Below are 17,684 nucleotides of genomic sequence, written 5' to 3'. Positions count from 1 at the left end.
GGGCCTTCCACCACTTGAAATCAATATATTACATGATCATGATGATTATCATTAATAAAAACACTGTAGACTACCAATATCAAACTGTATAAATGTCGGTAATTCCATTAGGAATTAGTCACATTTACAAAAAACATTTACCTTTTCTTTTTGCATGAGTGCTTGAAAGGGATGACATTTTAAAGTTTTAAAGAATTTGATTTTCCAAATATGTCAGGTCACCTTCCAACATTACCTTTTTGTATAATTTGGTTGTTTGATTAAACAAAAGAAATTTGTGTGCGACACGATTCTCTACCCATGTCAATTACTATTTAGCACATTTAATCCTGAGTGAGACTGCTTAGTGTATGAATTTTTTAGCCTTTTTATTAAACATGTGTGCAATTGGCTTACAGTCATCACATGCTGATAAAACGGTGCCCAAAATATCTGTGCCAAAAATCGCTTGCCCCCCCCCTTTGACCTGCCAAAATTGCTTGAGCCCCCCCCCTTCCGACCTGCCAAAAAATGCTTGCCCCCCCCTTTCGGCCTGACAAAAAATCTTTGCCCCCCCCCCTATAATTCACCACCGGGGGTACACATAATTATTGCACCAACCCTTATAATTATGAGATATAGCAAACTTTCCATGCTAGAGATTGGACTGAAACTCCCATGCTTTTATCACAAAGTGCACAATTGTACCAAATTTGGACGCTTAGGCTAGCAGCTATAGGAGTTGGGTTTTTTTAAGTGGGGATACACTTTTAGCTAAATGAAAGCAATGAGCAGTTTTCATACTGATTTTCTCTGTCCAAATTGAAATATAAGGGGATGTGCAATAATTATGAGCCCGGAGGGTAAAAGGGGGGGGGTAAAGTTTATTTGGCAAGTCGACAGTGGGAAGCAAGCAAATTGCAGACCGGGGAGGGGGGGGGGGGCAATAATTGCACCGGCTCCCTTTGAGTTTGGGGTCGACCCCATGAAATTGAATGAAAAGGTGACTTCTAACCACTTCAAATGAAGCACCAATCTTAATTATTGATTATACAATAGGCCTAAAATAATTATTCAAGCATTTATTTTTATATACTTAGTATGCCTTTTTATTTCTAATCAAAATAAATATGAGATAGAAATGAAGACCACATGCTGCAGGATGCACTATTGTTTTTTGCTTTTTCTTTGAATTTTCCACAAAGCACTGAGTATTTTAAAAATGAAATTTGAATTCAGTTATTTATGTAGATCAATAGTTTATTTAATTTTCAATATCGTATATTTTATTTATTTACCATTTATTACTCTCTATTTACCTTTTCATTCACATACATTTAAAAGTCAAGACTGGAGTCAATCAGCTGCAGCACAGCAGCATACGGGCCAGTCGGTAACCTAATCAAGCTATTCACTATAACCACGCCCATATTGGCTTGATTGACAGCTACAGCTTGGCGCAGGGTGTTGTACACGGAGGCTCCATTCCTTGGACGATCTCTGGGATTTAATTTGGAATATCTCTGTTTTTCACCCAGATTTGACAAAATTGACCACATCAAGGTAAGAAGCAATATCTCCTCCATAATTATGGTGAATTTAAAAGAAATCGGTTGTAATTTAGAGTTGCAGTAGCGTCCGAAAGCTATCATAATCGAGTAGAGATTTTCAGCGAGAAACACAGACGCTGTTGTGAGTGCATTCTCTGCGGGGATCACCCGGTTGGGATATGCTACCGTGACCGCACGTACCACACCGGCCGGCGAAATAGTGATAGTGAATTATCTTTTATTTTCCCAATATCGGTTTCTTTTTTCCGGCGTGCTTTTCCTTTGTCGAGAGTAGCGTTAAAAGAACTTGGAGGCAAGCCATTGTGTAGCTAGTATTATAAAATTTTAGCTGAAGCTGCTGCATCATAGGGAAGTGGATTATTTCTTGGATTTTTAACCCATATTTTTTTCCTGCAAAACTGGTGCACTGCAAATATTGTAGCAGTGAATTTTTTTTTTGGTTGATATCTAATCACTCAGTTGTAGAGCTATGCTGCTATCCTGTCTGCTGATCACAGCTGTTTATGTACCCATGCAGATTTTTCAAGTCAAATCATCCAACAAGTTGTTGGGTGCCCGAAAAAAACAAGTGGCCAAATATCTCATGGTTTGATTCAACTGGGAAAATACAAATCAATATTATTAGGCCAAGTAAAAAATAAAACATGTTTCACGTCCGGGTTTTCGAAAAAAAGGAGGAGGAGGGGGCTTTTTATTTTCTATTTTTTATCGCAAAATTGGTGTAAATACCCATACTTAAAGCTGTTTTAGCGTATACAATAATGCCTGGAAAGAGGAGGAGGCCCTTTTTTATTTGTTGTTCTGAGAGTTACACCCCCTTCAATGATCACAAAACCTTCCCAAAATGTTTCTTGTATCTTAAACAAGGCTATAGAAAGCATTCCAACTTCCTAGACATATTTTTTGAAAAGTTATAACTGAATTTCAAAAAATAAAAATATATTTGAGGAAACCTCAAAAAAAGGAAGCGGGAGGGGACGTGAAACATGTTTATTTTTTTATTTTGCCTTATAATATTGTGATGTAATGAACAAGATGTCAACTTTAAAGATTCCATAAAATAATTATTTACATGGTTTTTGATGTTTTATAGGCCAAGTAAAAATAAAAATATGTTTCTCGTCCAGGTTTTTAAAAATTAGGAGGATGAGGGGCTTTTTATTTTATAGTTTTTATTGGAAAATGATGCTAAATACCTGTATTTGGCACCATATTTTGGGTATTCGACGTACAGATTAATATTTGAGAAAAAAAAATAAGTGTGCCAATAGAGTTCAAATATGTTGTGATGATGTTGTCACTTATGGATCTCATATTTTTATTTCCGTCAAAAGCATATGCCTCTACTGTAATGCTCTGAAGGAAAACAATGACAGATAATGCATTTCTGACTTCAGAAATGAATTCTGCACAAAATTTCAGTCTAGAAAACATATTTAAAACAATATTTTTTGAAACTTTATATTTTGCCATTTTTGGCAGTCAAACCTGCTTCAAATCTGAAACATGCAGCTCAAGCTGCAAAACCCTATCCATTTTGTATTTTGCAGAAAATAGGGACCCATATGAATTAAGTCCATATTTGACCAATTTTACACGATATTCGACAGGCATGAATTAATTAGTAAAAAATTAATATGCAAAATATTAAAGGGGCATTTCGTGATCCACAGCCTCATCCCCCCACTTTTCTCAAAAAAAGTTGAGATTTTTATATCACTGGAAACTTCTGGCTACATAATGTAAATGTACAAAATATTTCTTGCAGATTAATTCGTTTTGCAAAGATATCGTGAAGTGCACCAGAACGAAATTACAACGCATTGTCTATGGAGCAGTGTAATACACATAATCATGCATAACTCGCAAACGCAAAATCGGAATCAACTGAAATTTAGGGAATAGGCTTTTTTTCGTGGATATGTACTGAAAAATGTCATAAAAAGAGGATGCTAGGATCACGAAATACTCCTTTAATTTCTGACATGATCGTGTCAGAAATTAATATTTTGTTCTGGGTCTGATTGGACTAGGTGGATCCTAGGGGAGGCCCCTCCTGAATTTTTTGTTATTTGCACAGTGGACAATTTTTCATGAGCACCCCTCCCCTTTTTCAAAAACCTGGATTAGCCCCCGACTTTGGAGTTTTAGGTATAGCCATCCCGGGGTAGCCATTCAAGAAATGTTTTATTTATTTGTTCTGTTTGGCAAAATATTTTGTATGTGAAAAATCTTGGATTGTCCCTTTTTGGAGAAAATGTGAGGATCATCGAAAAAGTCACCATTTAAATTTTGTGGAGTTGTATTTTTTCATTTTTACCATTGAATTATGTACAAGTTTTATTTATGCTTCCAATGGCTAAACCATGTAGTCGTCATTTCATAATTGTTAGCTTTACAATTGTACTATTAGTATCAGTATCAACTGTTTCACTTCCAGACAGGATTGTAGCAATAAGTTTTCATTCATAAATGTTATAGCGTGCAGGAAATGATACTTCCTCTGTGTTTATTGAGAAAGCTTGCCTGTTTCATGTTTCTAAATTACTTGGTTACTATTTTCAGACCAGTACAATTGTATGTGATTTTAATTGCTAAATAAGCACCCATGATACTTAATTTTCCACCAATGTAGGTCTTATTACAGTTCTTGCATGGAATCTCGCAGACACAATCTGAGGTTTGTAACTGATACATGTCCCCTTTGTCATTCGGATGAACTATTGTGAATTGTTTTATGCAGTTTGAAAACCATCATAACTTCATGCTCCTTTGATCTCTTCCCCCAGCCCAGGATTGACATTTATTTTATTGTGCATAAAAGATGCTGTTTTTGGAGTCCTTCTATTGAGGGGGGTTTCATTTTAAGTTTCAAGTAAGTGAAAGTGTTTTAAATGGTTAAAATTTTCTTTTAGACCAACATTCAACTACCTGCCTAGCTGCAATGAGGTTGATATGCAAATTTTGATGTGTTTTAGTGTATGACTAGATTGTCAAACACTGTACATAATAGCTAGGTATGTCACAATATGTACTGGTAATTAAGTAAATTCATTAAAAATCAACAAACCTATTTCCATCTAAATTTATCTGATATTTGCCATGGGCTCTTTCAATTTTTAACCTTGCACAAACCTTGACCAATGGCAAGGTGAAAGCCAGTACTTGTATTACATGTAACTATTATAATAAAAAGTGACACAATATTTCAAGCCTGTAACCCCGGGGGGTCACTCTCATTGTGGCCTGTACACCATCCGCGATAATCAACTTTTGAAAAGCACCCTAAACAAGGATTTAAAACTTGGCTAAAACGACACCCTAAACAGGGATTTCATTCCTAACATCAAATTTCATACCCTAAATTTCATTTCCGCGTATTTAGAAATTGCAATTTTGCTACCCTTTTTTCCAATTTTGCATGTTTTTGACACCCTAAACGCTACATGCGCAGATCGTGCCTAACCACTAAAAACGACCCTTTTACGCGTTTTCATTATCGCGGATGGTGTACAGGCCACAATGGGAGTGACCCCCGGCCTGTAACCTTTTGAGGGAGTCAGGACCAATAGGTTTAGGAATAGAGTAGGATACTAGAAATGCAGTCAGTGGTTTGGTGTTTGTAGCCTGTCACAACTTTGTCAGTGAACTCTGAAGGTTAACCTTTTATTGAACTCTATTACACACATTCATTTGACTTCAGGACCTTGCATGCAAGTCTATACTCAGATCAGTACCAAATGAGCAGAATATAATCACTTTTCATCCTTGATCAAAATTTGCGTGTAGACTCTGAAATTAGAAATTTGATGAGAATCGCAGTTTGCAGATTCTCCGGCACTAGGTTTGAAGTTCAGCATGTTCTGCTTTTAATAGCAGGTGCGTGACTGCGTGTACATGCTTTTATGCGAGCGATCAACGTGCCGCATATATATTATGTAAGCCAACGCAGCACATGCTGAACTTCAAAGCTAGTGCCGGTGACTCGAGGTACATTGTAGATATAGGCTACAGCCTATAGACTAGTTTCTGTCTCAGCTGTTTGCTCCTTCTTGCCAGGCTTCTTTTCACTCAGCCACCCCTCCAAAATAAATCCTGGCTACACCCCTGGTTGGAGGGGAGTTTCCCCCCTCAAGTTTTGGAGATTTTTAAAAATCACTCATTTGACTGACTAATTGTTGACCATTATATTAGTTACCTGATGGGACACTTGACACTCTTGAATTATAAAGAAACACTTAGCCTACATGTAGCCTAATCTGTAAACAAAATACCGTATTCATTCCAATAAGCACCCAGGGCGCTTAACAAAGTCATTTTGCGTGGGCGCTTATTTTTTACCTGGTTTACCTAATTTGTTCGTACATGTAAGGGGCGTTTATTAGAGACAAATTGATGTAGGTTATAAAAGGGTCCTGAGACGATCTACATGTAGTACGAGTAGCTTTTCTGATGCAGAAAATGTATTGCAAGTTTACCCAGGACTTGTAGTCCTCCAGCTATTTCACTGTATCGACGTCTATCTGTCACTTCAATATTACGGTAATGGTACCATACCAATAGCAAATTGAAAATACCCTGGATGGGCACTTATTGGGGCATGGGCACCAGTATTTACTCTCTCTGGAAATTGGGTGTGCCAAATGAGACATTATCTTCCCAATTGGCCAAATTTTGGCTCAGTAGTCAGTAATTTCCCACTAATTGTAATACAGCATTGCAAATTTGTGTGCGCCAAAAATAATTTTCACTGGGCCAAAATTGAGACATACGGTACTCTTGTTTACTTTTATTTTAAATAATGAAGAAGGAGGCGGCCTATATGCTTCACCCTAGCAGGGCATAAGACATAAATTAATATGCGAGGATCGCAAATAAACGATGCAAGCCCAAGAAATTATGATTTAAATGACGTGTTTAAGGCTCGAGCAAACTGACATGAAAAATTTGAGAGAGAAAAAATCAGGACTCAGCGGGGATTGAACCCCGGTCGCTGGATTACCGGTCCAGAGTCTTACCACTGCAATTTTATTGTAGAAAGTGCCAAGTTTTGCGCTCTCCTCGCGTATTTGTTCCACTTTTGGCATCATAGGCCTATTTGACCATTTTAGCTTCAATATGCAAGATTGGTAACACGCACTGCAGTGACTGCACCATTCGTCAACACCAGGGATCTACTTACATCTTGGGGAAAGAGGACAGTTCCACCCCTGCTCGTAATACTGAGAAAAATTTACAAACATTTGCAATTTAATAGCATTATTTTTTTTGCGCTTCGCGCAGGTCATCAGAACAACTTCATAATTGTTAAACTACCCTTATGAAAATGTTTCTTTTTAATGAGTGCAGGGGAAGCTCTCCAGTCCGATGCCTTGAAAAGGGCATTATGAACATTTCAACTTTAAGGCGAGTGCTAGTTTGCTATTGTCCTGCAATATAGTAATTTCTGAAATTGAAAATTTTGATATTAATTATTATTATTTTCCCGGATTATTTTAAACATTTTCATTGAATTTTCCCGACTTATTATATTAAAATTAGCTTGGAAAGTGTGTTTAGAGTCTGGTCAATATTAAATGGTCTATGATTGAAGTCATTAACCATGGCCGATGACACAAGGGGCAAAACGTGGACAGAGGTAGAAGAGTAAGGAGTTAGCCCTGGTAAATGTTTTCTTCAAAGAAGAAATGCAGATGATAGCTTTGATCAAGCTTTGTTAATTTTCATGAAAATGTGTACAGTGCAATGTCGTCATTCGAACTTCATTCAACATAATGTGTACGCATGCTTGATTAGTTTTAAATCAAGATTAACTTATCTTTGTCGAATGAAGAAATTGTCTAATGTGAACAGGGTGTATGATATGCAGACATCACAGGGGATGAGTGCAACCTGTTTGTAGTGCAGGGTGATATATTCCTATTGCTATGGTAGTTTAAAATCCTTTTACAACATCACTTCTACAGCGAATGGAGACATTCAGTGACCAACAGAACGGGTACACCCATCAGTCCGAAACCCTGTCATTCCGAACCATGGCTAGTCCGAATTTTAAGCTTACCTAACGCATACCCTGACCCTAACCCTAACCCTAAACTTAACCATAAACCTAACCCTAACCCTAACTCTAAAAATTCAGACTAGCGGGGGTTCGGACTGGCAGTGATTTGGACTGACAGGAGACCCCAACTCGGGACCCCAACCAAACAAATAAACATATTCAAACATCAACACAGCTTGCTGTAGTAAAGAGTAGTTCTTTGTATGTCTGTGCATAGAACTGGCTCAGTTCCTAGGACTATGAGGCCGCGAAGCGGCCGAGTGCGTGCGAAGCGCGCCCAACGAGGTCGCGAAGCGGCCGAGAGGGCGTGCGAAGCGCACAAAGCACTACTAACCACGAAATATGGACATCCAACAAGCTTAATCTTAAATAAAACAATAACCACTAACCTAAACCATTGAATTAAAACAAGAACCACTAGATTAAAACAAGAACCACTAGATTAAAACAAGAACCACTAGATTAAAACAAGAACCACTAGATTAAAACAAGAACATACATACATACATGTACATTATAAATATTTATATAGTGCTGCTACATTTAGAACGTAGCGCTCAAAACAAAAAACACAAAACAAAGCAAAAGAAGAACATGAAGAAAAAATAAATGAGACCTGCCTGTGAAGGCTACAAAATCTATGGAAACAAGTGTGACTTTAGAACCCTCTTGAAAATACCCACTGATTAGAACCGGGGATTAGAACCACTAGATTACTGGTCACGGCACTTGGTCCAGGGCTAGTCTGTGCAATGTGTATTGAAGGCCTACATGTACAGTGTGGGCCAAAAACAACTTTACCCAATTTCAGAGGGTGGTAGCTCAAATTGTAGAAGAGCTATTCATAATATTGTTACATATTCTAAATGTATATATTTCGAAAAGTATGTGATGAAGAAATGAAAGCAAAAGAAGCTAAATTAACAAAATGGTGCTAGTTCTACCTCCGAGGGTCAAAAATCACTTTGTCCACACGTAATTCAATGGTATGTTTCCGATTGCTAAGAGTACGGCATACATATGCGTTAGGCATACATGTAATTGGTAAACACGTTTGGTTTGTCTTTGAAAAGTGATGATTGTTTTACATGCATGAAAGAAATACAACCGATTTTAACCCCATTTACTTGTCATGTACTCGAACTTCACTCCTGTCATTGACCAACAATTAGCATAAAAATTACACAATTACAAAGGTTTTATCTGGCGCAGTTTTTGAATTTTAAATAGGCCTTTGTGCATTTTGTGACTGCGTGGCTTATTTCTAAATAGGTTTGCAAGGTGTCAAGATAAGGCAATTCACAACACAAGGGATGACTTTTATGGCAGAGGTATACTTAGTATTAAGAACAGAAAGCTTTTAGGTAGTGCAGCGTCAATTTCAGATTCGTTTCCCGAACGTAGATCCCACCGAAACCTACTATAACTCCACATATGAACAACTTTCACAACCTCGGAAGTGTGATGAATAAATGCAAAGCACGGAGTGGACGTCCAAGAACTGGTCGTTCAGCTGCAAATATTGCAGCGGTTCAAAGGGAACTTGCAGCTAACCCCAGAGTCAGTTGTCGACGCAACAATTTGCGAACATACTACTTAACGCAATAAGTTCAATAACTTCAAACTTTCTTGTAGATAACATTTCGTAAAAAATCAGGTCTGAGGTTACAATTGCTTTGCGCATATTTGAAGAGAATTGTGTTTATCTTAGCAGCGTGTAAGCTGCATATCATGACGAAATATCGTAGCTTGACATTTAAATTGTTCATGTTTGATTTATTTGATTGTGTTATATAAAATTGCTGAACAAATTTGTGCGTATACTGAGTGGTTCTCATTCGTTATCGAACTCGCAATTGCAAGTGATGCGACACGACAGCTAGTAGGCCTTCGCGTGGACAAACTTAATTTTTACTCTTTGATTTAAAACTAGAGTCACGTTTTTAATTTAATACATTTTTGGATAGTTTTTTCAACAAATACTCTATACTAGATGTTCTTTACGAATATGTGAAAACAATCTGTAGCAGACTTTTCAATTTTGAGATATGAACCTTTTGAATTGGGTAAAGTTGTTTTTGGCCCACGCTGTAGTGATAGATGGAAAGCCCTTGACAGGGCAAGTATATATCATTCTTGTATGTATTGGGTTGTATTGACTATTTGCCTGTCAATTGATTCTGGACAATTTGGTAACAACATTCATGATACCATTTTATTGTGACTTATGAACATCAAGGCCGCAAAATTAGTGGATAATCAAGAGTACCTCATCAGTGAATAGAGTTCATCAAAAGGGCAGAAGATGGTAACATATTGCTGACAGCAGATGATGGCAAGTTTTCTGAAATTATTACAATTTAATGTCATGTTGCTCATATTTAAACATGATTTAAAATGTTTTATGAAGCGGAAAAGGGTGTTCAAGTACATACATTGTAGAAATATTATAATAAAAATACATTGGCTATAATTGGGCAATTTGATATTGATATACCTGTACCATAATTATCTCTATTCCTGTTCACCAGTCCCTCTACTATTTTTGCCTTACCGATTTCTTCAAAAAATACAGTGCACTATACAATGATTGTGGCAGCCACTAGTAGCAATATTCAATGTCTCAAATGTCTCAAATAATTCCAAAAGTGTATGCATGTTAAGGGGCATTTCGTGATCCACAGCCTCATCCCCCCACTTTTCCCAAAAAAAAGTTGAGATTTTTACACCACTGGATACCTCTGGCTACATAATGTTTATGTACCAAATATTTCTTGCAGATTAATTCGTTTAGCAAAAATATCGCCAAATTTGTATTTCGTTCTGGTGCACCAGAACGAAATTACAACACATTGTCTATGGAGCAGTGTAATACACATAATCATGCATAACTCGCAAACGCAAAATCGGAATCAACTGACATTTTGGAAATAAGCTTTTTTTGTGGATATCTACTGAAAAATGTCATAAAAAGAGGATGCTAGGATCACGAAATCCTCCTTTAAGCACTATTTTATCAGTCTAAATCCGTTGAGGTTCGACAGTGAACCTCATTGTAAGTACTGTTTTTTTAAATGTTTTGTATGAATAACGCACGATATGTTTATGATATATACTAAAAATTTCTCCAATTTGTGTATCAATGTTTACGTGGTCTAGCGGTAAGAATCTCGACACCCACGCAGAGGGTCCCGAGATCGATTCCCACTTCTGGCTAAAATAATTTTTTTTTCTTCACATTCATTTTGAATCCAAAATTATTTATTTTCATGTGAAAATGTATACATGGCACTGGGAAATATATTTTGTGCATTTTTTTTTCTGTAACACTAACAGAGCCAATAGAGCTAAAAACGCACCTCGGCTCGGGGCGTCCAACGTCCAGGCAGTGTTGCCGTCATATTGTCTGTTTTGTTTACGCTAGATCAGCTGTTGCCGCATTAAATGACTGTCGTCCACCATCGTCTGCAAAAAAACTTGCCCCCCTTGGACATGCCAAATGTTGGGAACCCAATTTTGCAAACCTTCATTAAATAGTGGAGATATGTGACATGATCAAGGGAAAAGAGGATATTTAGAGCTTTCAGAAACTGAAAACCCCATGTTGATACAACTTTTCTTTGTGAAGTTACGTCAATTTATCAATTGCTGAAAACAATATAAAACAAAAGAATTTTAACACTTTCTTTGCCAATATCTCAAAATCAATATTATTAGCGACATCCGACTCATTTCCCTTGATTGTGTCACATAATTTTGTAATAATTAATGCAAGTAGAGAGCAGGAAAATTGGCATATTTGAATATTTCCAATGTTACTGTTTTCAGGCATTTTACAGCATTTTAGTACAAACAAAATAGGTACCCTCGGTAGGTGCCCCTGATTAAATGTATGGCAAAAATCTTGTGTCCCCCATTTGTCTTGGCAAATATGTTTCCTTTCCCCTTTTTTTATGCCAAAAATGAATTGCCTGCCCCATTGGCCCTGCCAAAAATTGCTTGCCGTCCTCATTGCCTCCCTCTCTTTTTAGCCTCCCTTGGGCTCATAATAATATTGCTCAGCCCCTCAAAGCAGAACAGAAATTAAGTTAAAATATTAATTAATGTGAGGAAAATTGAAATGAAATTAGTAAGTAAAATGGGGTGTGTTTGTTGTAGCATTAAGGGCTGGGGTATGAACGTTTAGACAGTATTTATTGTGGGACATTAGAGCACATCAGACATATCAAATTGCATTCTGAATACTGAAGAATGTCATTCTGATATCAAATAATTTTGATTTTTGAAATTAGCAATTTAATACACATTTTATGGCAAATTATTAAAATTGATATTTTTGATATTTAACAGTACTTGAAGTAAACTTTATAAATCTGATGATTTATACTTAAAGTGTATGTAGGTGGGATGAAAAGCCGACGATCAATTGAAAATTTTGACCTTTCATTATTGAAGATATGGATTTTTCCCAAAACACCAAAAAAAAATAGGTCTTTGGGAAAAAAACTCATATCTTCAATATGAAAGGTCAAAATTTTCAATTGACCATCGGCTTTTCCTCCCAGCTAAATACACTTTAAGAATATGTCATTAGATTTATATAATTTACCGAGGACTGTTATATATCAAAATTTGAAAAATATTAAATTTTATAATTTGTCATAAAATTTGTATTATATTGTGATTTTCAAAAATGAAAATTATTTGGTATCAGAAAGACATGCTTCAGTATTCAGAATGCAATTCGATAGGTCTGAGGTGCTCTCATGTTCCACAAAAATACTGTAAAAATAATAAACGCTCATTTTAGATCCCTTAATATCAAAGTGCTGTAATGAAAAATATTCATAAGTCAATGACTATTTTCAGAGAAATTGATGCCGTTTTATACAAAGAAAAACTCATGATGAAATTGCATTTCTGAGGACATGATGAAAACGTCAGCCGCATCAAGGCCAGGTTGACAGATTGTATGAAAAACACTATAGAATGATGAAGTTCAATGCACAAAATATTTATTAAAGAGCTGTTTCCAAATAAAATGTCGGCATTGATGGATTATACTGAATAGTGGTAAATTTTCATGAAGCTTTTGTTTTTGCGCTGATTTTCAGAACTGCAAATTTAAAATCCAGCGGAAATGTTTTTTTACCCATTTAAGAAGTTACAAATATACACCTTTTCGATACAAAATTGTAATTTTTTGGAGATTTGTTTCCATAATACTGCAAATAATGCATTTGCGTATTTGTAGCAGCCCTAAATTGATCGGCAGGATATTATTGCAACCATTAGTGATTGTCATCAGCATGTCTAAGACACAAAAGTTCCTGAGTGCAGCTAGACTAGACTGTGGCTAGCCATAGTGTCCAAAAGTCTTTGTTTGCATGCCAGGTGAACTTACCCACTGCACACCTTCCGAAATACTGGAGAAACAAAATCATTCAGGAGAAAATAGGCATAAAGCAAATATTTAAATTCTAAGGGTTAAAATAGTGAGGTTATGACCGGTGGTTATGATCATTGTTGGATAAAAACCTGTTTCTGACCAAAAACTATTTGTCATTGATAAATAGGTAAATGTGGCATTTAAGACAAACAACCTCTAAACCTAAACCCTAACCTCTAACCCTAACCTCTAAGGGGTGGCGCAATAACTATGTGTACCTCAGGGTGGTGAATTCTCAAAATGGTCTGCCAAAATTGCTTGCCCTCCCCCTTTGGCCATGCCAAAAATATTTTGATATGCCAAAAACCTTTGCCTCCCTTTTGATGTGCCAAAAATCTTTGACCCCCCCCCCACTTACACATGCAAGATATTTGGGGAACCTGAATTTAAAACTTTAAATTGTCTTTTCATATAATGTGAGCCACAGTGAATGTGAGCGAAGCAAGCAGGAAATTTTGCTTATTTGACATTTTCCTACACCTTTTTCGGGCGCAATATAGAAACAGTGCCCTCTTTCAACCTGCCAAAAATTGCTTAACCCCCCTTTCGACCTGCCAAAAAATGCTTGCCCCACCTTTTGGCCTGCCAAAAAATCTTTGCCCCCCCCCCTATAATTCACCACCTGGGGGTACACATAATTATTGCACCACCCCTTAATTAGCATATATGATGATGTTTCTGTCATAAATGCCACATCTACCGATAAATATCTTGCAATTGAATACCTGAGTGGAAGAAAGGCCCAACTCCAATTTTTTACAAAAATGAGTTAGACCCACCATTTTATTCCGAGAATGACTGTTCTTCATTGTGCGTGAAAGATGAGCAGAGATCCACTCTCTAAATAGTCTTCCACGTACACTTAATCATGGTTTTCATGGAAGAAAGGCCCAACTCCATGGAGTTGGGCCCTTCTTCCACAAATATTGGGTTTAAAAAGAGGAATTTTGTTCATCCATGAAATCTGCTTTTCACTACAATAAATTTTTTTCCTAACATATTACATGCTTCTACTTGCACAATTAATGGATAATTACCAAATTTCTGTAGCTATTTATAACACATCTGCTTACGGAACTGGCACTTGCAGTATATTAGTGGAAAAAGGGCCCAACTCCATCTCGTATTAAGACCTGTACCGTTGCCATGGAAACATTATACATAATTTTGAATGTATGTACCGTATTGGTCCGAGTATAGTCCCACCATTTTTCACAATTGGGGGGTGGGATTATACTCGAATTTAAAGGTTTTTTTTTGGTTTTGGAGTGTCCCTGGACCTAGACCTGAATGCTAGGATCATTCATGGTTGACCTAAAAAAACCGTGGGACTATACTCGGACGAATACGGTAATATTGTATGTTCATGTATTTAAGGTCCCCTGAAGATGAAAACATTTTGTCTATAAAACTTTTCCAAATATTAAGTTTTTTCTTAATATCTCAAAAACAGTTTTGATGGAGTTGGGCCCTTCTTCCACTCAGGTATTCAATTATATTCAGGTCATTAGCATAATTATACAACATCAATTGTATTGTTTGATTGTTTGGATCAAGTTTGGTCCAATTATCATGTTAAAAGAGAATTTAAATTTGCATTATACATACATATACGCATGTGGGAGAGAAAGAAGAAATGCAAAGGAAGAAAAGACAGGCAGAGAAGAGATGGAATGAGAAGAAAGGAGTGGAGAGGAGGGAAGATGAAGAAAGAGGCAGAGAGAGAATGAGGAGAGAGTTTCTATGAAGTGATCAATATTTAAAGCTGATAACGTATATACTGGTTGTGAGCGAGCGTTAGTCAGTACACCCACCCACTATCTACGTCTCCGATCAACTTACCATATTTCACAGAAACTAAACATATCAAAAATGCATTAAAGGGAAAAGATGACTTGAAGTGGAAAAAAGTCTACACTATTCACTTTGAAAATAAATATTGTTCAGTGTCACACATCCTATATAATGAAATTTTTGGAAAAAGTAAATCAAAGTAAAATTTACAGTAATATAGCCAAAATCTTTTGAGTGAGTTTTGGAAAACCACTTCATTTGTTGTTTGAGGCATGAAGGGATACACATGTACTACATCTAAAAATATTATTTTCACAAACTTTAAAGTTGTGTATTAATGTTGTTTCCAGGAATCATTGTGTGCAAGGAAAAAAGTTTTGTGGTTGGTGTTTTGGAAAAATATAGTACTACATGTAATCAGGTCCCAAAGAATTCAGATTTTTACTGGACTATTTGATCAATTTAAACCCATTTCAATGACTGTTACTTAATGTACAGGTTCTGTTTTAGAAAAAGGGGGCACACCTGTTAAGCATGGATGTGCATGTAAGTTGAGTTAACATAGCAAATTAACTAACAACTGCAGTGTATTTCTTGATTTTAATAATAAGCATGGGTAAAAAGCAGTAAAGACAAAAATACAGAACAATTTGGAGTATTGAATTAAAGAGTTGACAGGAGTTATAGGAGTTAATGTTTTTTGCTGTTTCAGTGTGCATGTTCTCACCATTGATGGTTTGGTGAACTGTCATGTAACATGGATGTAAGCGTGATCCTAAAAAATGCCTTTCACGGTGACCCAAACTATTTACAAGACCTCTTCTGCATTGAGGCTGGCCTTCCCTTTTAAAGGGAATTTTTATTATGTTTGATCCACCCCTGATAGCTCAACAGTACAAATGTAGTACTAGTCTAACCTACACTAACCTGTGGATGCACCCTTTCTAAAGTAAAGTGTCCATCCCTTATACATGCATTGTGTTGTGAAAAACTATCTTCAATATCTTGTAAGGCCATCTTAATTAAATCCTGTGTCTCAAAGCTCCTGCGGGCGTTAGAAAAATTGTGCGCGTAGTCCTCTTTGAAAATCAAGAAATTCATTTTTTAAGTCTTTTTTTTAAACAAAAAGGTGAAAACAAATCTCAAAATTCGTATTTGATTCGGGATTTGATCTTAAGTTTCTGATATTTTCGCAAATTTTTGCTTAGATCATGATTTTCATGTATGTTGCAATTATTCCAGATAATTCTTGATTGTCGTCGAGTTTTTTTTAAATCAAAAAACATGCACTCAAGTGTTTTTTTAAACTGGAGGCCACAATTCTTCTTGAATAAACCTCAGTTCAAAATTCCATGTGATGCCATGATGCAGTCAGCCTAAATCGTATACCACTGACTGTACCCACAGAATCGCTGACCAGGCCAGCAAAACCCATGTGGTTACAAGTTGGTGATCTTCTGTATGGCATGTGAAGGGTCCAAGGTCAAATCCTGGGGTACCAAGTGACTTCTTTGTTTGTCTTCTCTCCTTTTTCCTTTCTTCCTTCCCTTCCGAAAGCAGAAAAAAATGGGTAGGGTTAAGGGGGTACGACACCCATGCCAAATTTTGTGCCTATTTTTGCATTTTTCTCAAAAATTATAGCACATTTGTGACAAGTAAGATATGTATATTATAGGGGCAAGGACTACAACTACATGTACTGCACTGGAGATTTTATTTCAGCACAGACAACAGTTGTGGAGTTACAGTCAAAAATGAGGGAAAACCAACATTTGATCAATAAATCAATAACTACTTGCCTTGAGTTGCTGAATTTTCAGTGCAGTAGTCGTAGTCCTTGCCCCTATAATATACATATCTTACTTGTCACCAATGTGCTATAGTTTTTGAGAAAAATGCAAAAATAGGCACAAAATTGGCCAGGGGTGTAGCTGCATTATGAAAAGAAAAATAGTTCCGTGGCATCAATGGGACTTGAACCAATGATCGACGATCTGTTACTCATTGTTCATAAATCCATGTCTTTAATGCTAGGCCACGGAGGCAGTTGGACGGAGTCAAGTATAATATAAAACAAATCTCATAATGCCATGTTTAGCCTTTTGTTTGCATGAAAATAACACATTTTGTAAAGATGGAATGGCCAATTTACATAATACATGTGTATAGATAGCACAAATAATGAAGACACTGATACGATGATGAAATGGCAAAAGTCAGGAAATATCTGTGAATTATTGCAATTTTTTGGTTTTTGGAATTTTACCTTAATAAAATTTATGACTTGGTAACATTATCATTCAAAATCAAGAAAAGAAGAAAATATATTTCAACAATATATATATGGTCTCATTCTTTCTCTGGATTTTTGGCCCCCATGTATGTGAAATAGCATCAACAATGGTTCACTGGTAAATAGTAAAAACAGCCTTGGTCTAAAAAAGGTGAGTGGTGCCATATTTACGGATTCAAGTATCCTTAATGTAGAGTTAATTGACAAGTTATACCTTCATCAGTCACGTATGTTAGGTATTGGGGGTGGGGGGGGGGGCAAGGTTGCAGCTAGCCAAACATAAGTGCCGGCTAAAATAAGAGAAAAATGAATCAGAATGCCAATTACTTGACAGTAATGGCATTTGACAGCTGTTTTGAGGACAATTTGTCATTTTAGTGCTGGTCGGCAAGACCAAATTCCCTTGAGTGCCGGTCGGTCAGGGGGCGGGAGGGTCACTCACATTTAAAGGTGGTACGGGTACATGTGCTGCGGTCAAGGGTCCCTTTTTCAGGCTGCATGATGCTCCAGCTCATACATGTAGAGCCTCAAACTCAA

General features: G+C 36.6%; 1 protein-coding gene across 1 annotated transcript in view; it reads left to right on the top strand.

The window, feature by feature from the left end:
* Positions 1 to 1,429: 1,429 nt before the first annotated feature.
* LOC140148163 (polycomb group RING finger protein 3-like) overlaps positions 1,430 to 17,684 on the top strand; it is an 81,465-nt gene continuing 65,210 nt past the window's right edge. The window contains exon 1 of the mRNA XM_072170025.1: positions 1,430 to 1,542. The gene's annotated coding sequence lies outside the window, so the exon portion shown is untranslated. The remainder of the gene's footprint in view (positions 1,543 to 17,684) is intronic.

This window comes from Amphiura filiformis, chromosome 3 (assembly GCF_039555335.1).
Source record: "Amphiura filiformis chromosome 3, Afil_fr2py, whole genome shotgun sequence".
Classification (NCBI taxonomy): domain Eukaryota; kingdom Metazoa; phylum Echinodermata; class Ophiuroidea; order Amphilepidida; family Amphiuridae; genus Amphiura; species Amphiura filiformis.
This window is presented reverse-complemented; position numbering and strand designations above follow the sequence as displayed.